Raw genomic sequence first — 21693 nt, forward strand, 5'->3', positions numbered from 1 at the left:
TGTGTCGGTCGTTGGATCCTCGTTGACGGGATTTTCTGCTAGGAAATCAGCGACTGCTCTTCCCTTGATAACCTTGAGAGGTACAAACTTGAGATCGAATTCAGACAGCATGAGTGTCCATCTAGACAGCCTTCCGTTTAGTACGGGTTTTTCGAAGATGTATTTAACCAGGTCCATCTTGGAGTAGATGTGGACCGAGTGGCTGAGCATGTAATGCCGCAACTTCTTTGTTGACCATACTAAGTAAAGGCATGTCTTTTCCAGCTGGGTATACCTCGTCTCGTACTCAATGAACTTTTTGCTGATGTAGTAGATGGCTCGCTCCTCGTTGCCAACTGTTTGTGCTAGCATTGCTCCTATAGCCTAGTCAGTAACAGTCAGGTATAGGGATAGAGGAATCTCCGGTTGAGGTGGCATGAGGACGGGAGGTTTGGATAGGATTTCCTTTATCCTGTCGAATGCCTTCTAACAGTCGTCGTCCCAATCGGTGTGATCGGAGGCGCGAAGCTTCTTGAATATCGGCTCACAAATCATAGTGAGCTTGGCGATGAACCGGCTGATGTACTGGACCTGACCGAGAAATTCCCGAATCTCCTTCTCGTTCTTAGGCCGAGGCATTTGTTGAAGGGCTTTGATTTTGGTTGGATCAATTTCAATGCCTCTTTTGCTGACGACATGTCCCAAGAGTTTTCCGGAGGTGACCCCGAATGCACACTTCTGAGGATTTAGTCTCATGTTATATTTCCGCAGACGAGCGAAGAATTTCCGGAGAGCATTGATGTGGTCGTCCCGTTCTTTTGATTTCATGATCATGTCATCGACATATACCTCTACCTCCTTGTGCATCATATCATGTAGGAGAGTGGTAGCGGTTCTTTGATAGGTCGCTACGGCGTTGATGAGGCCGAAAGGCATGACCTTGAGGCAATATGTCCCCCACTGTGTAGTGAACGCAGTTTTGTGCATGTCTTCCTTAGCCATTTTAATCTGGTTGTACCCGGCATACCCGTCCATGAATGATAGGAGAGCATGTTCGGCAGTGTTGTCTACCAGAATGTCAACATGCGGCAAAGGGAAGTCTTCTTTTGGACTTGCCTTGTTCAGATCCCTGAAGTCGACGCAAACCAGAATTCGTCCGTCTTTCTTTGGTACCGGCACAATGTTGGCCACCTAGTCAGAGTATTCAGATACTTTGATGAACCCAGCCTTAAACTGTTTGTCCACCTCTTCTTTGATTTTAAGGCCCACTCAGGACGCATCCGGCGTAGCTTCTGTTTCACAGGTTTAGCCCCGGGTTTGATGGGTATCCGGTGCTCTGCAATTTGTCTGTCAATCCCAGGCATATCTCTGTAAGACCAGGCGAACACGTCCTTGTATTCGTGGAGGAGGTCAACGAACTATTGTCTTTCCGAGGGGTCCAGGGTTGTCCCTATCCTAAGTTCTTGAGGTGTATTGTCGGTTCCTACGTTAATAGGCTCGGTTTCCTCAATGATGGGGGTTCTGGTTTCCCGTTTGTCAAGTTCTTTGGCTAAGTGAGGTGGGTAGTCACTCAAGTCAAATTCCTCATAATCATTCAGAATTGCATTGCAGTTAAAAAGAGACGAGTCATAAGCAAACTTAGCGTTCATTAAGTTGACAAGAGCGAAAAGCTCGGAAAGGACAGACATCTCGTGGTCAGTCAAAGACGACACAACAGAGGAAGTGGCCCCTGGAACAGGCTCCAGGTTGTCACCTTTTATTGGAGTGGGGGTGACCTTAGTAGACTCAGCCTCTGAATCAGCCACGACTTTGTGATAAAACAGTGGGAAGGGGACCTTGACTGGGACATCCGGAGTGTTAGGAGCTATAACAGACTCTGACTCCGACTCAGACTCAGAGTCAGATCCTTCTTCACTTTCCTTCTTGAACATAGGGCCTTCTCCAGTTGTGATCTTGAGAATGCGGCCTTGGCGATCGGTCCACTTGATGGTCTTCCCCCAGCCCTAGGTGGCTTTCTCCGGTCGAGATCGGAGATCAAGGCGGTTGGATCAAACTGATTGTCTTTCAGGGCGATGTTGATGATGTCCTCATAGTCGAGGCGTTTGATGTTATCTTCCCCAAAGAGTAGTGTGACATCTTGTCCGTCGAGGCATGGTGACGGTTTGGACTCGGTTGATGTAGCTTCGATGTTGTCGGGAATAAAGTAGCAGTCCTGGAAGACATCCACTCCCGGGTATCTAGCCTTCGCCACAGAGTCATAGATAGGCTCCGGAAAGCCGTGGTAGAGTTCGGACTCTCCCTCGGGGACAAAGTATCCGTTGAGAGTCAGGTGGTAGGGACGGAGGATGACTCCGTGCTTCTTGCGTTTTCGGATTAGGAGGTTCATCTCCTGGATGTCTTTGTCAGTAGGTTCGTATCCCATTCCAAAGGGAATATTGGGGACCTTAGCCTGCTTCAAGGGAGGCAATGGGTCCTTTAGCGGATTGAGCGGCAAACCCGGGAAATAACCCTGACGCATCATGATACGGTTGATCGTGAGGCTGGCGAACGGGTCACATTCAGAGGTTGTTAGTTCATCAGTTATGGTGTTCACGGCTTGGAAACCCCACATTTCATTGTCGTCCTCCTCAATGGCTTAGGAGGCTACCCCTCTTCTCATAACTGCTTTGATTGGGGAAGCGGGGATCGTGATCGTTTTCCCATTGAAGGGGACCCTGATCTTTTGGTGAAGCGTTGAGGTGACCGCCTTGACGGCGTGAATCCAGGGACGTCCCAGGAGCATGTTGAAGGATGCGTCGATGTCGACCACTTGGAAACTGGTTTGTCTTTCTAGTGGCCCGGTTGCGACGGCTAGAGTGATAAGCCCAGCGACCTTACGACGAGTGTCGTCGTAGGCGCGTACTCCTTGATTCGTTGGGATTAAATTAGATTCCTTAATACCCAGCCTGGGGGCAGTTTTGAGAGGAATGACATTCACGGCGGAACCGTCATCCACGAGGACCATTGGTATGTTCTTTTGGAGGCATTGCACAGTGATGTATAGGGCCAGGTTATGGTTGGCTCCGAACAGGGGGATATCCTCGTCGGAGAAGACGACCGGGTTGCTCAGATCAGGGGCGTCTCTTGTCATGTGTGCCACTATTTCTTCTGGGGAAGAGGTGGAGGGCACGGTTAATTTTCCCAAGGCCTGCAGCAAGGCCTGTCGATGCTCAAAAGACGTTGCGATCAGTTGCCAAATTGGGATCTCGGCCCTTGCTTTCTGGAGCTGTTTCAGGATTGAGTTCTCGGGAGCCTTTGGTTGAGTGTCCACCTCTGGGACGATTTGGTCATTCGTTGTTGGAACGACCGCTGGGTTGCTCGGATTCTGATAGGGACGTCCGGACCGAGTGAAATGTCCGATTTCCTTCGTCCTCTTCTTCTTTCCTGGGACGACATAGACATCCTCAACATCATCCCGCCATATGCCGTTAATTTCAGGGTCTCGAGGATACCTCGGAGGGGTATTCCTCGGTGGGTAGTTCTTGTGGGGAATATTTTTGTGAGGGCGATTTTTGTGGGGGTAATTATTTTGAGGGTAGATATTTTGAGGGTAATTCTCATGAAGGTGGGTATTTTGAAGGTGGTTTTCGTGGGGTCTATGCCAGAATGGTCGCGAGAGCAATCCATCCTGGGGTGGGTAGTTTTGAATGCTTGGGGAATTCTCCCGCGGACGTGGTGCCAGGGGATTGAAGATGAGTCGACGGTAGGCGTCGTCGAGTCGGGTGATTCTCTCAGAAAGGCTGGCAATGGCCTCTTCAACTTGCTGAAACATAGTGAGCATAGTGGCAGCACTGAATACGAACACTCCATCTGAAGGGTCCTTTTCCAGAACATTCACCTCATCGTCAATTGACAAGATTAGATGAGAGTAGTCTAGGGTCGGCTCATCGTCAGAGATGGCGTGAATTCCCAGAGGATTCGTCTTGTTGTTTGGCTTAGTTGGTGGGGGTATAGGCAAATCTCCCTTCTCAATCATGTCTTGAATGAGGTGCTTGAGTTTAAAGCAATTTTCGGTATCATGCCCTTTCCCTTGATGATACTGGCAGTAGGCGTTGGGGTTCCAAAATCGGGATTTCTTGGCGTCGGCCGGGTCCGGGGTGGGCCCGATCGGTTGTAGCTTCTCTTGGTCCATGAGCCTTTTCAGGGCACTTGCATAAGTTGACCCTATGTTGGTGAACACTCTCTGGGGGCGTTCAATTTTCTTGGCAGATGGTTCGACGAGGTTAACCTCATCAATCTTGTTTATCTGACCGTAAGGGCGAGATCCGGTTGAGGTGGATCCTTGATAACCCCTGCCTGTGGTCTTTGCTAAGACACCCTTTCGGAGGTCGTCCTCAATACGTGTCCCCAGAATCTGCAGATCTTGAAAAGTTTTGATATTTTGATACCTCGGAGAGTTGGCATAAACCGGGCGGAGGTTGTTGACAAATTTTTCCACCAGAGTTGATTCACTAGGCTTACTAACCAACTGAGTACTCACCCTCCTCCAACGGGTTAGGAACTCAGTGAACCCCGCTTTGTCGTTTTGGGTTAACAGCTCGAGAGTACGGGTGTTGGCCTGGATCTCGACATTGTCGGCATACTGTTTGGAAAACTCAACTACGATTTCATCCCAGGTGGTAAGGTTTTTCGGGTCCAAGGAGTAGTACCATTGGCGAGGAATTGGCTCCAAAGAGGATGTGAAGATCCTGGTAAAAAGTTCTTTTTTGACCCCTTAATGGCCATGTAGTCTTTGAAAGCACGGATGTGGTTGAGTGGGTCCTCCACTCCCTTCAACTTAGGCACATCAGTCAGGGTGAAGTTGTCAGGTAACTGGTCCCCAACAGGTTCGAACCTTCGGTTATTTTCAAGGTGGATGTTGTTACCCCGGGCTAGGAGTTGTTCTTCCAAGTGTTTCAGCCTCTTCTCAGTCTCAGTCAGAGGTGGGGTACTATGTTCCCCAATTTCCTTGTTCTCCAGGGCATCGATACGGGTCTCGACACGATCCAGGGTGACCTTAAGAGCGGTAAGTAGGCTGGCTAGCTGATCAGTTGTGACATCTCTGTTGTTATCATTGTTGTTGTTGGACGAAGTCAAGATGGGGCCATGGCTCGAGGCGTAAAAACGGCTCACATTACAACTCAATCCGACACGGTTCCAAGACTGAACGCAGACAACACAGAGGACGAGACCAAGATCGACTCAACAAGACGGGGTGACAGTGTGTGGTCCCTCGGTGCTGACTCGATTTATAACGTGACGGTGTTTGACCGAACCTTTGACACGAGTCCAATCATAACGGCGTGATGGCATTGGACGGGTCTCGTGGTGAGACGACTCATAAGTAAAGACCCATAAGTACGGTTGCTTTGACTCGATAGACACGAGGAGGAATTGGAATGGTGGACTGAAGTTTTCGAAAATAGGAATTTTCAAAAGATTCATTTGTCGCTTTAATGGGCGGCATCCGAAGATAGAAATCTCCGCAAGTCGATCAGTTAAAAAGGGTTGTCTCAAGTTTATTTGCAAAAGACGGTTTGAGTTTGGGTCGGCTCGGAAAACGGTGTGTTGCTACCCAAGACGGTTTTGAAATTCAAAATTATATGTTTTGAAAATCGAGTTTGAAATGTTTGAAGAGGTCTCGGGGACGGTGCATGGTCCTCGGGATCCCGAAAGTGTCTCGACAAAAGGGTGTGTGCTTTTCTCGGGTTTTGAAAGAGCCATTATCGGCGCGAAACGGGTTAAAATCCGTGTTTAAACGCGGCGATTATAACGGCGTAAAAAGGTGATTTGAAATGGTTATACAAAACCGGGTTTGAAAATTGTCATTACGACGGCCTAGAAAGGCGTGTTGAAATGGTTATACAAAACCGAGTTTGAAAATCGTCATTACGACGGCCTAGAAAGGCGTGTTGAAATGGTTATACAAAACCGAGTTTGAAAATCGTCATTACGACGGCCTAGAAAGGCGTGTTGAATTGGTTATACAAAACCGAGTTTGAAAATCGTCATTACGACGGCCTAGAAAGGCGTGCATCGGTCGGCGAAAGACCGAAGTTTGAAGTGGCCATTATAACGGCGCAAAAGGGTGTTTTGAAAGTTTAAAAAATGACACAGAAGAACTTATGATCAAGTAGCACATAAGCACTCACAGTTTCTCTATATTATGCATCATGCTGACACGGGTTTTGGCTTAAAAGGGTGGGTTACACACCAAGAAATCAAACCCCGATTTTCGAGAGGGATACCAATCCAAACAAAATGTGTAGGGAGGGTGCCCTAGCCTCGTGCTCGAAAGTGATGAAAGCTCTTTGACGAAACAAAAATGTGTAATGTCAATGGTATGCTTGACTCAATCGGGATTCGAAACGCGGGGATGAGAAAACTCACGCCGACGAGATGAGCCAATTGGTCGATAAGGGTTAGGTTGTGGGCCCGGACAAGGAACCCGACCGTGACCGTAATATCAATTAATGCATTCCAACCAAGACCTCGTTCGAGTCTCACCATCTAGGGATCACAAAGACGTAAGTGTCCTAGTTGTCCCCAGCGGAGACGCCAATCTGTGGACATGGCCCACCTGCGGGTCCGGTTCGATCTGCGGACGCGCAGCGGTCTTTTTGAAAGCCACGCTCGGCGGCGTAAAGGTGCTTTCGACCGGATCGTTTTTAGATCGGCCGGTTTCGTCTCGGTAAGGGTCTCGAAACGATTACAGATGTTCGGAGTCGCCACCAAGCATTTGTGGGATGCCTGGAACCCATTCGAATTCCACTTTATACATCGGTCAAATCGAAGCACGAAGCAGCGTTTGACATAGGTACTAAAGATAAGGAAATCGTCCCTCTTTAGCATTCTATCTCTAGAATGACTCTCGTACGCCCTGGATAAGGTCGTCCACTATCCAAAGTTTCTGAGTAAGAGGTGAAGGTACGTATTGGGAAGCCCTTTAATTAGACACCCAATCCCGCCCGCGTTTAGCGGCCTCTACTGATCGATCTTGGTTGGTTGAATGCAAAAGTTGATAAAACGGTTTAAATGCATGAATGCGCATCCAATGATTTAAAGCTAACATGTGAGAGATTTCTAAGTCGGTTGATTTAATCCAAGTATCAAGTGTAAGATGTCGAGTTGGATTAATGATTGATTTACATGCAAGACGGAAATTAAACATCTATTTACCGTATTAGGTTTAGGGTGCATAACATGATCCATTTGTCTTAGTAAGGCATTTTGCAAATGTGGTTTTGAATAATCGAAAAGTCATCTGATCCGTCCTATATCCGGGTTAGCCGGAATCGGGATTGTCCTAGACTAATGCTAGAAGGGAACAGGCCCTGTACCAGACGGCTATAAGAGGCGCGAGCCAGCCGGCGGTGTAAGGGGCCTCCCTTTGGTTTTGAAAATGAGAAAGAAAAGGCCTGCTTGAGGCGCGGGTTAGCCAACGGCTGTATGCCGTGTTCTGACTGTTTAGAAAACGTTATGAAACGTGTTAAAAGTGGGTATTTGAACCCGGTTTGATTTTGAAAGGGTCGTTTAGACCGCATTTGTTGATTTGGAGAACTAGACTCGAATAATCATCATTGTTTGATAATATTCGATGTCGGGTTCGATTTGACAAGATTGACATGAATAGTTTTGAAAATGATTATGGACTAATTGTTTTAAGTCCATTTTGAATGTAATTAGTCGGTACTCATCATCGTACCCGGGTTAAAATCCGGCATGGTATGTAGAACCAAGGATGATTTCGCGTTGGTGACTAATATGTTTGTTTGAAAATGTAAAGAAATGAAATAAAAGGCTTTAAAATACCTCTTAAATGTCATTAACCAAATATTATCACCGAAACACGGATTTAACCGTCATGGTATGAAGAACCAAGGGTGAAGAATGCTTTATGGTTAAAACATGTGAAATGAAACAAAAGGGTTTCGAAAATACTTGAAATGGTAAAAACCGATTACATATATGAAAATGGATTAAGGGAAATGACGAGAACAAACACGGTTGATCTCTGGTCTGAGCACCCTATTTAGGCGCGAGCCTGTTAGCGACCTAAGGGGCTTCTGCCTCAGACCAAAAATCAGTTTTAGCTCGTTTATTCCATGTTTTGGTTCATGTTATGCATGTTTTAGCATGTTAAAGTCATGAAACAAATGAAAACATAATAAAAGAGGATTTTTACACCCTCATACTTACATGTGTGGTTATGGCGAGTGACCGACGTAAGTGTAACAACTTGTTTGATCGAAAAAAACTCGGGTTAAAACCGTTTTGGTAAGTAAAAGAGTGTTTTAAAAGTTTAGTGATGGTGTAGTGGTCAAAGTGGTCGGACAAGTGGTTTAATGCACGATGACGGTACCAAACAATGTGTAAGGCTCGTGTTTACGATCGGTAGGTCGTAAACACGCATTTGTGTGACTTTAGAAGTCGAGTCGAGAATTTTAAGGGAGAAAAGAGGGGGCGGACACTCGCGTGAGTCTCAAATGGGTGGCATTTGAGGGGTATTTATAGGAGAATGAGTGGTTGTGTGAGTTTTGAGCGACGTGGCCACCTGGGCTGCTAAAAAAGGCGCGAGCCACGTCGCGGCACTTCGAGTTGTGTTGTCACTATCACAACAAACGCAATCATGATTTGTTCTATCCTAGGTTTTCTAGTCACATGTTTGGTACTTGACCAACATGAATCCGGGAAAACATAGGATATAAGGCTTGAGATATTTTTGGTTTTTGTGTTTGACTCGGTTTGACTCGTTGTTGGAGTCGGGATTTGAATTTTCGAGTCGGTTTTTGGTCCGGTGTCGGTTTTGACTCTAGTTAGTGTCATTGCGACCCCGTCGTCGTGCATTAAACACTCCAGGTATTTTTGAAATGTTTTGAAATGTTTTGTTTTCGAAATCGTTTTAAGTTTTCCGTCGTAAAGTTGTACACAAACTGTCGATCAAATGTTGCGATCCCAAAACATGTTGTAGTCCGATAATCATCGGGTGTTTGTTGGAGTCTCAGCAGATACCGGGTATCTACAATAGTGCAGGTTTAAGAGGTCCCGCACGACCATTCTTGCTTCAATTAGCTGACTCATTAGGATTATCGAAGTAGAGAACCTCGACTCTGCTATCTGCATCGTTTGCTTCATGGTAATGCTTCACATATTGGCCATTGACTTTGAACATGTTGCCCGTGGAACTCTCTAAATCAACGGCCCAAATTTGGTGACACCAGCCACTGTATAAGGGCCACTCCACCTGGACTTCAGCTTGCCAGGAAATAAGCGCAGTCGGGCATTAAACAGCAACACCTTCTGCCCGACATGAAATTCTCGAGGTATGATCCGCTTGTCGTACCATCTCTTCGTCTTTCTTTGTAGATGCGTGAGCTATCATAGGCATTTAGCCGAAACTCCTCCAGTTCATCTACCTGCAATAAACGGTTCTGACCACACAACTTAGGATCAAAGTTTAGTTCACAAATAGCCCACCAAGCCTTACACTCTAACTCAACAGGTAAATAACAGGACTTCCCATAAACCAGCCGATATGGTGATGCACCAATCGGTGTTTTAAAGGCAGTCCGATAAGCCCATAATGTGTCCTCCAGTTTTAGACTCCAATCCTTCCGTGATTTAGAAACTACCATAGCCATAATCTCTTTTATTTCCCTGTTAGACACCTCAACTTGCCCACTAGTTTGGGGATGATAACCCAAACTACGCCGATGTTGGACACCAACCTTAGACAAAAAAGAGGTAAGTTTCTTTTCTTTAAAATGCATTCCCCTATCACTAATGACGATCCTAGGGACACCAAATCGGGAAAAGATAATTTTTTTGAACATTTTAATCACGGTCTCGGCATCACAATTAGGTGAAGCAATCGCTTCCACCCACTTAGACACATAATCCACAGCTACCAAGATATACTTGTTACCTTTGCTAAACGGGAAGGTTCCTTGGAAATCAATGCCCCAAACATCAAAAACCTCGACCTCTAGGATGCCATTTTGTGGCATCTCATGTCTCTTAGAAATATTCCCAGAGCGTTGGCAAGCATCACAAACTGAAACAAACACTTTAGCATCGGCAAATAAAGTAGGCCAATAAAAACTAGACTGAAGTACCTTAGCCATGGTACGCGACGGACCGTGGTGACGACCATAAGAAGATGAATGACAACCCTCTAAGATTGCCTTGATCTCCCACTGCGGAATACACCGTCTATAGAGACCGTCTGCACACTCCTTAAACAAATAAGGATCATCCCAGAAGTAGTGCTTAGCGTTATAGAGAAAACGCTTCTTCTACTGATAAGAAAGGTCAGGTGGCAGCTCACCACTGACAACATAATTAGCCAAATCTGCATACCATGGATCATGGTTAGTAATAGAAGACAAAACAGCAAATAAGGAATCATCGGGAAAAGAATCATCAATAGGTAAGGAATCTTCTCCCTCTTCCTGCGATAGTCGCGACAGATGATCAGCTACTACGTTCTCTGCACCCTTCTTATCTTTGATCCGTAAATCAAACTCCTGAAGGAGGAGTATCCATCTCAACAGCCGTGCTTTAGCTTCCTTCTTAGCAAGAAGGTGTCTAAGCGCTACATGGTCAGTAAAAACAGTAACTTCTAACCCTATCAAGTAAGAACGTGATTTTTCTAGCGTATAAACCACTGCTAACAGATCCTTCTCAGTAGTGGTGTACTTCACTTAAGCCTCATCCAGAGTTCAGCTCGCATAGTAAATTGCATTTAAGGCTTTGTCTTTCCGCTGGCCCAGCATCGCTCCTAGTGCACAATCACTAGCATCGTACATAATCTCAAACGGCAAGTCCCAGTTGGGAGGCTGTATAATCGGTGCTGAAATCAAGGCCTTCTTTAACTTGTTAAAAGCGGAAAGACACTCGTCGGTAAATGCAAAGGAGGCATCCTTAAGCAATAGCTGTATAAGCGGTTTAGCAATTTTTGAAAAATCCTTGATAAATCGGCGGTAGAAGCCGGCGTGACCAAGGAAACTCCTCACTCCTTTAACATTAACAGGAGGAGGCAATTGCTGAATCACTTGCACCTTTGCTTTATCAACCTCAATGCCCCTGTCAGAAACTAAGTGCCCTAAGACAACTCCCTCGTTGACCATAATGTGACACTTCTCCCAATTAAGCACAATATTAACCTCAATGCAGCGCTGCAACACTTTATTAAGGTTAGACAGACAATTAGCAAAGTCACTTCCATAGACACTAAAATCGTCCATAAAGACTTCCATAATAGACTCTATATACTCAGAAAATATCCCCATCATGCACCTTTGAACGGTGGCAGGGGCATTACATAAACCTAAAGGCATCCTGCGATAAGCAAAAACACCCTGAGGACAAGTAAACGTAGTCTTTTCCTGACCGTCTGGATGAATAGGCATCTCAAAGAACCCTGAGTATCCATCTAGATAACAGAAAAACTTATGAGAAGCTAACCTTTCTACCATCTGATCAATGAAAGGAAGAGGAAAGTGATCTTTCTTTGTGGCGGCATTTAGCTGTCTGTAGTCTATGCACATCCGCCAACCAGTCACTACTCTCGTAGGTATCAATTAGTTTTTAGGAACTACCTGAACTGGAGTCACCCACTTAGAATGACCAACAGAATAGATAATACCTGCATCGAGCAGCTTCATTACCTCAGCCATCACGACATCCTGCATTTTCAGGTTCAGACGACGCTGACCCTGTCTGCAAGGCTTTTGATCTTCCTCAAGCTCAATTCTGTGCATACAAATATCAGGACTAATGCCCTTAATGTCATCCAATGAATAACCCATGGCCTTCCTTTTTTTCTTAAGAACAACTAACAAAGTGGCCAGGTGATTATCATCCAATTTAGCACTAACAATGACTAGATATTGCTTTGTATCATCTAAGAAAGCATATTTAAGATGAGAAGGAAGAGGCTTACGCTCAGGTACCTTTACCTCTATGGCGCAAAGAGTATTTATCATTTGTTCAACTCTCTCTCCCTCAGCGTTGGTGAGTTCACGCTCATCTAATGCAGCTTCTAGCAAATTCAACACAGCGTCATTGTTCTCTGGGTTATCTGCACACTCATCCAAAAGCATCAAGGCCTCTAGTGGATCCTTTATAAAAGAACCCGACCAAAGCTCAAAAACAGACTCGTCAACAATATCAACGGAATAGCATGTATCCTCTATCATTGGCCGAGCTAGTGTACCAGGTAAACTAAAACTGATCGCGTCATCCCCTACTACAAGAGTCAAATGCCCGTGTTTGACATCAATAATGGCCCCAACTGTACATAAGAATGGTCTTCCTAGTATAATTGAGGTCCGTGTATCCTCAGCTATGTCTAAAACAATAAAGTCCACTTGGATAAAGAACTTGCCTACTTTAACAGGCACGTCCTCTAAGATACCCAAAGGTCGTCAAACAGATCTATCAACCATCTGTTAGGTGATGTTAGTCATTTTAAGGTTACCCATATTAAGTTTCTTGCAGACAGAAAGCGGCATGACACTGACAGTGGCTCCTAAATCACAAAGAGCTTTATCTATCACTTCGTTTCCTATGGTACAGGTAATAGAGAAGCTACCCGGGTCTTTCATTTTTGGCGGAGCTTTATTAAGAAGTGAATGACCAGACTCTTCCATAAATGCAATAGTCTCGAACTCACTAAGCTCTCTCTTACGCGTCAAAATATCTTTCATAAACTTTGCGTAAGTAGGTACCTGGGTAATAAGTTTAGTAAAGGGGACGGTTACCTGAAGATTCTTGACCACGTCCACAAACTTACCGTACTTTCGCTCGACCTTATCATCTTTCAGGCGTCCTGGATAAGGAACTCTTGAGCAATAAGTGGGCCCGCGACCTTCTCTTTACCTTTGACAGAACGTGGCATGTCTGCAGCAGGGGAAGACGACATGGTAGCGGAATTAGGCTGTGAAATAGAACTTCCGCTGGCACAGGTGGTCGATTGAGCATTGTTCCCACTCGATCAAACACATTCTTCAGGAAAACCACTCGATCGAGGAAAGTAGCCCTCTCGACCGAGTTCATCAAATTCAGCACATTTTCATCGAGGGCCTGAATCACTCAATCGAACAGTTTTATTGGGCAAGTCGCTCGATCGAGAGGATTGATCTCCTCGATCAAATTCGTCAATTTGAGCCTCTCTCGATCGAATATAGGGAGTGTTCGATCGAGTACCTGTGGATAGAATATCACTCGATCGAGGGGGAGGAGCATTTGATCGAGCTATCTCACAATGTTCAGCAGGGACATCATTGCTTAACTCCTCAAAATCAATATCCGGAATCTCATAAGCAATTACGACCTCATCTTGCGGCATTTTCGGTCCATCATAAGTAAGACCGCTTCGTAGATTTATGGCATTGAGTGGGTCATAATAAGGTAAATGATTCACTTGACTTTTCACGGATGAAAGACGCGCAACTTGGTCCTGCAGCTCTTCTATATCGTTGTTATCTCTGGCAGTCTTCCTTTCGAGCTGAAGTGTTAATTTCAAGACCAAGGACTTTAACTCTGCAAGTTCTCCAACTGTAGAGGGTGAATCAACTTGTTGTGGCATTGGCTTAGAAGGACTAGAGGCACTTGTCATGGTTAAATCTTCATAAAATTTAGAGAACGGCACTCCTTGCTTCAATTGTCTAAAAGCGCGGACCCGCTCTACATCCGCCATGCCAATAATAGGGTCATGTCCCTCAATACCGCATCTGCCACAAACTTCCTCCTGCTCAGTTATGGTATAAACTTGTTCATGCACACCTGAAGTTTGCAAAATCTCCGAATTGTCTAACCTTCCACTGGAACTCTCCACCTCAGCTACCAAAGACTCATTTACGCGCCTACCTCCTCTGGGATTTCCATATTCAGCTACATGAATGGCCATTTCTTCAATAAGATGCCATCATTTATCATCTTCAACATTTTTCTAGAACCTCCCTTTGGCCGCATTATCTAATATGGCTCTCTGGTCAGGATATAACCCATTGTAGAATTGGGTACATAGGAACCAACATTTGAAGCCATGATGAGGCACAGAACGAACGAGTCTCTTGAACCTAGTCCAAGCCTCATTCATATCATCTGTAGGCAGTTGCTCAAATGCAGTAATTTGGCCTCTCAACGCATTAGTGCGCTGTGGTGGAAATATCGCCTGTAGCTGGCTAGAGCAAGGGAATTCCAGTCAGTAACACCGGCAGCTTCCCTGTCCAAATCTCTCGACCATTCCCGGGCATCATCAGTCAAAGAAAAAGGGAAAAGGACTCCCTTAACTCTATCCTGTGTCACCCCAGCAGCTAAAGGAATGGTGGAACAATACTCTGTAAAAAGCTCTATGTGCTTACATGGATCCTCGCCAGGCACCCCCTTGAAGAGATTTCTCTCAACTAGCTGTATATAAGATGGGTGGATTCCAAAGGTCCCTGAATCTATAGTAGGTAGCAGGAAACCTTTAGGCAGAGAATCCACCGTAGGTTCTGAGTGACTGGCAATGTTCGGAATATTGGCAAATAGAGTCTATAGAGGGGCGGGAATGACAATGTTCTCTTCTAGAACAGATTCCCCGCAACACTATAAAAGCACTGGAAAAATATGAGATCAGTCTCAAGGAATAAATTCCTTGAGACGAGAGACAAACATAATATAAGCAACAAAATTACGCCACCTCCCCGACAACGCCGCCAAAATTTGATACAGTCATTTAGTACCAAAAATAAATACCTAAGTACTACCAACAGAAGTCAGCGGTAAGTAGGGTCGATCTCCACGGGGAGATAGGAAAACGTTTGCTAAACTAAGTTCGTCTGAGTCATAATTTCTTGGGGGGTTTTTAAATGATTGTTTTAATCTAAGGAGGTTAAAAGAGAGAAATAAACTGAGAGAAATAAAGAAGAGAAATGATAACGATCAAGCAGAGAGGAAGTAGCTAAGACAGTTGGTTCACCATGATTCTTAAAAAATGCAATCTAGGGTCTCAGGTCAATGCAATTCCGATCTACAGGGTAGTAAAAAGGTCCTTCCGGTCCGCTATTCGCCCTAAGACAGTTCTAACTTAACTTCTGCCCTCATTAGAATGCCCTAATGTTCGCTACAGGTCTTACCTTTTCCAATCTTCTGATCTAGGTCAAGGTGTACCGTGATTAATTAACTAGTTGTGTCGACTCAAGTAGACAAGAACAGTTATATGTAGCGATTAACAACATAGATTCAATTCGCATCAAGTCTAATCACCTATTTCACAATTTCCTTAAAATCATGGCTCCCCTATGTCTTAGCAAGAGAGATTAGCTATGCATGATTATCGAGCAACCAACAATGATACATAAACTATAGAAATTCGACATGATTAAAAGTATAAAAAGAGAATAACAACAACAGAGATAGAGTGAAAGAAAACAATAGAACACAATGATTGATTAAGAATTAAGAGTAGAGTAAGAATACCGATTACAAGGAGAGTAAAATCCAAAGTTAGGGTTCAAGAGGAAAAGTTCTCAGAGAGTAAGAGAAAGAGTCGAAGGAAGAGAAAAGGGAAGAGAGAGGAATTATGACTACCGTCACAACCTTATATTCTAATTGCAAAAGGAAATCTCGCGAATAACCAAAAATCCGCATAAAACACCTAGGCCCTCGATCGAGTGAATTGAAACCACTCGATCGAGATGAAAACTTGACAATCTGTTCGATCGAGCAAAGAATGAATTCGATCGAGCACTTCAGAGGATGGCTATCCCGATCGAGTAACAACAGAGCTCGATCGAGTGATTCTTCGATGATAAAGCATTCGATCGACCAATATGGGTAGCAAAACTGGTCGATCGAGATACATAAGCATGGGTGGAAACCTTGGCACCTTCCTAGGCCACTTCACGCATCTCTAAGTGACAGATTTCGAGCTCCGATTCCTTGTTCTCCCAAAATGATGCAATTATGACAAGTTCAGGCTTGATTTCGCTCCTTTCTGGTTCGTACCTGCCATTATACAAGACAAACCCAAAGTAGCCTATTCAGGGACAATTGTAGCTAGATGCCACGTAAATAGCACAGAAATACGTGTAAAAATGAGGTAAAAACATTATATAAAATACTCGCATCATCTGCAATGGAGGAAAGTTAGCACTCCCGAGGAGCGTGAAAAGCTAAGGAACCACGAGCCCATATTTTGATGTATATTTTTGCATTTTGGTTGTATATATGATGGTCTGCGTGCCTTTGCTGCTGGGTGTTTGTTGTATCTGGAGGTTAGTTTTGAAAACAGGTTTGGCATGTGACGGTTTGCGCCATCATGCTGTCGAAATTCAGTAGGAAATCATAAGCAAAACATATAGCAAAAATAATTAAGATGGCCTAAATTAGCGCGAAAAAAGAGAAAATGAAAAAAAGTGCCCGAAAATGGACAAAATGACGAAAAAAGGTGTCAGAAAATGGACAAAATGACGTGACCGAACGATAAAATGACGCGACCGGACGGTAGGGAGGGCTACCCCCTAAAAAAGGAATTTAAAAGAAACGTCTAAGTGTGTCATAAACATTTTTGAAAAGAGGGAGTGATGTGATTCCCTGAAAAAAAAGAAAAAATAAATAAAGACGAGTAACTGTGTGTATTTGCGAAAATGTTGATTTTGCCTCGAAAAGCGAACCCGTAATAGTTTCGGAAACATAAATTTGGCAATTAATCGAAATTACCGAATTAAGTCCCTACTAAAACAGATTAGGAAAGATCCCACGGCTGTCAAACGAGGAAATGAGCCTGGGGAAGAGGCGCAGCAAGAGCTGCGATCCTTCGAAGAGGCGCAGCTTTTGCTGCGTCTTCTCTCAAGCTAGTCGGTTCTCAACGGAAATTAAGAAACGTCGAATAATATAAATAAAGGCTTCGGTTGAGCTTCTATTCTCACAATTCTTCCTTCCTTGACTTTGTCTATTACATAAAATATCATATATCTTCTCAAAATTTTCCAAGAAAATATGGATGCCTTTGAAAATCGCATTAAAAAGTGGGCGAACGAATTTACGAACGTGGAGAAACACAACATAGGTACATTTAACTTAGGATCAGTCGTAAGTTTTAAGCTAGTAAAGATAATTAGGCCATTTTTGGATGCTTGTCTTGAATATTGGGACCCGAATTTTCATGTATTTGCCTTCTGGGAGGCGAAATTTGTCCTTTTACTGAAGAAATTGCTGCGGTTGGAGGATGGGACGCTGAAAGTGTTCCGGCTATACCCCCTAGCTCTCAAGGCTATACAAATAAATTTAAGGATTTGCTTGAATTGACCAAGGCTGAGGTAGACCGTCTTGTGACCTCAAAAGGTGTCCGTATAATTGAATTTGTCGATCGATTTATAAATAGGGAGGACCCTACTATCTCTTATGTGGCGAGGCGCAGAGCTTATGGATTTTGCCTTCTTCATTGCTTAGCCCTACGAGGGCATGTGGACAAAAAGATGAGGGGTGACCCTCGATTTTTAGGCATAGTGTAGCAAATGGAACTGTGGATGAGTCCAGCATCCTTAGTTCTAGGGGAGACCATTCTAGGATTGGATAACAGGAAGGTGAACCGCGAGCATCCTTATCTTGGGAGTCCTATTATTTTGCAGGTAAGAACCCGTTTTCTGTCCTATTTGGCCTTTTTTTTTCTTTTTTTTTTGTTTATTTTTTTGTTTATTTTTTGCTTTTTTTGCTTTTTTTTTTACGGCCAGTTTTGGATACTAACTCCCGTCTGCTTTTTGCAGATCTGGTTAATGGAAAGGCTGCGGTTGATCGAGCCCCCAGTTGACATGACATGATATCGCTCCCGGTCAGTTGTGATGAGAACGAGGCTATACATGGTGGACTTCACTCGAGTACACAATTATTGGGAAAATTAATTGAAGAGTGAAGGTGGGCCCTTGATTAGGTGGATCGTGCTATGGTGGCATCTTAGATCGGTGACTGGAGTATTGTGTTTGGATCCGACACGGTCCATTCGCTTTCCCGGCTTGGAATTCATGGTCTATACTTTTTCGGAGAAATTGAGGCAAGTGGGCCTAAGACTAGAAAATCCCGAAGCTAGACACCGTCCCTCAAACTGCCTTGGCACATACTTCGAGGTCTTAAATCAATACCCGTCCCTTGGGATCCGACCTTTACTTACCTCTTTACTAAGAGTAGTTTGTGAAGTTATAAATATTGTTTTCGTTGGTAGTGACAACGACATAATACCGTTACGCACCACATATACTCCAATCACTTCCATTCAACCCAAAAGTATACTTCATCCAACATATACTTAAAGGTACAAGTATAACACACATTATTTTCTCATTTCATCCAACAATTTCACAAAAACCACTGCTACAAGTACAACACACATGAGTCTAAACATACAACGGCTCCCAAGACTCCCCCATGTGACCGGCTCGAGATCGTAAGGGCCTCAGTGCGACTTTGGGACGTCTCCGAAGTCTTTGCGGTAGCTCCAAACAACTCTCCCCGAGTTCATTTTATTTAGACTCCCTATGTTCATCAGGTTCATTAGTTTTAGGTTCCATAATCGTCGCTCTGATACCACTTTATGACACCCCCACATACCAAGGTGCCTTACCAGGACCACCCTAGCATGAGAGACCGTCACCATCTCAGTTTCCTGAGGCTAGTATATCAAACTTACCATTCCAAAATAACATTTATTAAAGTATAATGAATTAACTATTACATGTTCTAAAACCAAATCCAAAAACAACGTTCACTAGTACTCAATCGACTAAAACTAGAGAGGTAAATCTCATGAAAGTGGAAGCTAGACTCGAGTGATGACTTCCCATCTCGTCCCCGGAGCTAATAACCATCATCATGTGTCACAATGTTCTCACCATCCCCAAATGGATCACCACATATTTACAAAATAACAACATGGTCAGTTTACTGCATACACTAGTAGAAAAACCCCCTATCACGACGCAGTTATCGTGGCGGTTCTAATAGAAACGACGTAAAAAGCCCAATAAATTGGCGGGAACCCAAATTTTATATATGTAAGAGGTCTATTGTGGCGGTTTATGTAAGAACCGACGTGATAACTGATACTTTTTATGGCGGTTCCAAATAGAAAACGCCACCATAAGTCAATTGTGGCGGTTATATTAACAACCGACGTTAAGAATGACGCTAAAAGTTTATACTAATTTACAATTTTTGGGCTAAAAAACCGCCGTTATATGTTTTTGTGTCGGTTTGTAATTAAAACCGACTTTAATAGAAAAAATAAAAAAAAACCTCCAAAACCTATTTACATTTCTATCTCCCTCTTCTTTGACATTTCCCCAACCCCCAAATTAAACCTCACAATCCCCCAATTCAATCATCAACTGATTCAACTCCAACCGTCAACTCCAGTTTCTCACGCATGCCGCCCTCGACAACCATCCATTTCCTTCTCAAGCCTATGCACCCTTTACAACCATCAATGTCCTTGTTGTTTCCAGCTACACCGCACATTTTTCGACCCATTTGTTATCAAAATCCATTTGGGACTTCAGGTATATTTCATTGTCTACGTATTCAATTTTCAATTTTTTATATATTTGATTAAATTGAATTAGATATTCACTTTGGAAATCTTTCATTGGTATTTCGGTTTCAAGCCGTCTGAAATTGATTCTAAAATCGGATTAAAATTACGAGAAGTTTAGTATTTTATTTTGAATTTAATGTTACGGGTGTATCTAATTGTAAGATCTGTGGTTTGAATTTGACTGATTGTGTATTTTAATTGATAGAGAACAACTGATGTTGTGATTTTAATTGACAAAGAACATCCTTTGACAGCCAAAGTGTACTTGTTCTAAAATGTTGTAATGTATCTTTGTATTTCTGAAATAAATTAACCAGCTGCAAGTAAATATTCTGAGAATGAAACGAGGGGAAGGTGATTTTGGGAGTGTAAGTCAGAGATGGGAGTTGTATGGTTGTACTTGTGATTGTTTCTGCTGGCGAGGCGGAAATAATCAAATTAAAACAGGATGTTATTGATTGGTCGCGTGGGTCTAAGATTAGCTTTAGTGTAGAAACGGGTTTTGGCAATAGTGTCAAGTGTTTAGCTGACGGCATAAACATTGTCTGCTTCTTGGGTTAGAAGAGGACATAGGTTTGTGCAATGTGTAGTGATAGATATCAATCTTAGCAAAGCAGTGGACATTTTTTTGGCATTATGGGGCTACTAAAGCCTTCTCAAAAAGGCAAATGTTGCATGTTAGGAAACAGGGTAAGCGCCCGATGATAAGTGAAGATTTGTTTATAATTTGGCTTCATTGTTTATAAACTGATATTATGTGCATCACTTATGAAGTAGACAATAGTTCTGTGAAACTGTTTTGGCACGATTATTCACCCTTGTTCGAGGAATGATGGCTTTTCATTGTGATTACTGGCTTTCACTTGCGGCTTACTCCTATATGGTAACAATATGATAGCTGACTAAAAGCCCATGTATGAGTTTTCTTCTGTTATGCAAGGCAGCGACAGATTACTCCGGAGATATTCCTAGCAGCTCCCTAAAGGAACTAAGTCAGTATGAAAATATTATTGAGATGTTGACAACTCTTTTTCCTGTTTGGGTATATTTTTGTTGTATCTTCATTTGTTCGTTTAAAATGCGCTAACTATTGTGAATTGACTTGAATTTAAAAGCTATATCATTTATGCAAGTCATAGTTGGAGCACTTACTGGTATTTATAAACCTTCGCAAACTACTTTGCCGACTTTGCCGTACTACTTTTTTTCCTGGTTTTCTGTATTTATAAACTCTTTGCGCTAACCATTTCTTACCACAATTACCCAATAAAATGTCATCGCCTCTGTCATGGTCTTCGCCTCAGTCATTGGTAATCGATGTGAACTGTATGTTCGTCGCTGATTTGAACTGCTATTTGAGAGTACTAATTAGGAAAATGACAGCCTTCTACTATGCCACAGGTAATTGAATTTGCTTTTTTTTTTTAAAATGTTGTCTTCCGTCGATATAGATTTATACTTGTCATTATTTCGGACAGTATGCGTTTGCGATTCGCTCATCTGATAGTACCTCTTCGACTGATGTTGGGACGGAAAGATGATTAGCTTTCTGAAATGATTTAGGCTATAAAATTCTTGTCGTTTTTAGAAGGAGGGCTGATAATCCAGCAAATTCTCTATGAATTTATAAGTGTTTGTTTGGGACATTTATTTAGCATTACATTCCTTTGCATTTTTTTATGTAGGTTGACTACTTCCATGTGGTGAGAAAAAGTGATCCTCCTTCTGTTCCTTATGGATAATTATCAAGCACGGTAATCCTTCATTCTTTAACTTATGTTATTCCAACACATAGTAAATGCACTAGGCATTACTTGAGATAAGCTTTGTGTAGTTTAATCTATTTGTTGGATTGTCTAGTTCAGTTAAAACTAGTGCAACTAGTGCTCCTGGGCTTGACTGTCTTCTTTCACCACATTTTCAGTTTGAATTTACTTTGAGATATCTTTTATATGGCTTTTTCTATTTTTAAGTTTTAGATGATGATGTCCGGAAATCTGTGTGTTATAATTATTCAGGATGGGGGTTAAATTAGCCGCCGATGTTGGTGGTTCTCACCCTTCAGCATATGGCTCTTTTGAGGATAGCTCGGTGAGGGATGGACTTCATGCATCTCAGAC

General features: G+C 43.3%; 1 long non-coding RNA gene across 1 annotated transcript; it reads left to right on the forward strand.

Annotated features, from left to right (window-relative positions):
- The first annotated feature begins 20820 nt into the window (after positions 1–20820).
- LOC141615040 (uncharacterized) lies at positions 20821–21693 on the forward strand. The gene is made up of 3 exons (XR_012529571.1): positions 20821–20974; positions 21259–21327; positions 21592–21693. It is a non-coding gene; the product is annotated as an uncharacterized LOC141615040 (long non-coding RNA).

Source organism: Silene latifolia, chromosome 11, assembly GCF_048544455.1.
Source record: "Silene latifolia isolate original U9 population chromosome 11, ASM4854445v1, whole genome shotgun sequence".
NCBI classification, from domain to species: Eukaryota; Viridiplantae; Streptophyta; class Magnoliopsida; order Caryophyllales; family Caryophyllaceae; genus Silene; species Silene latifolia.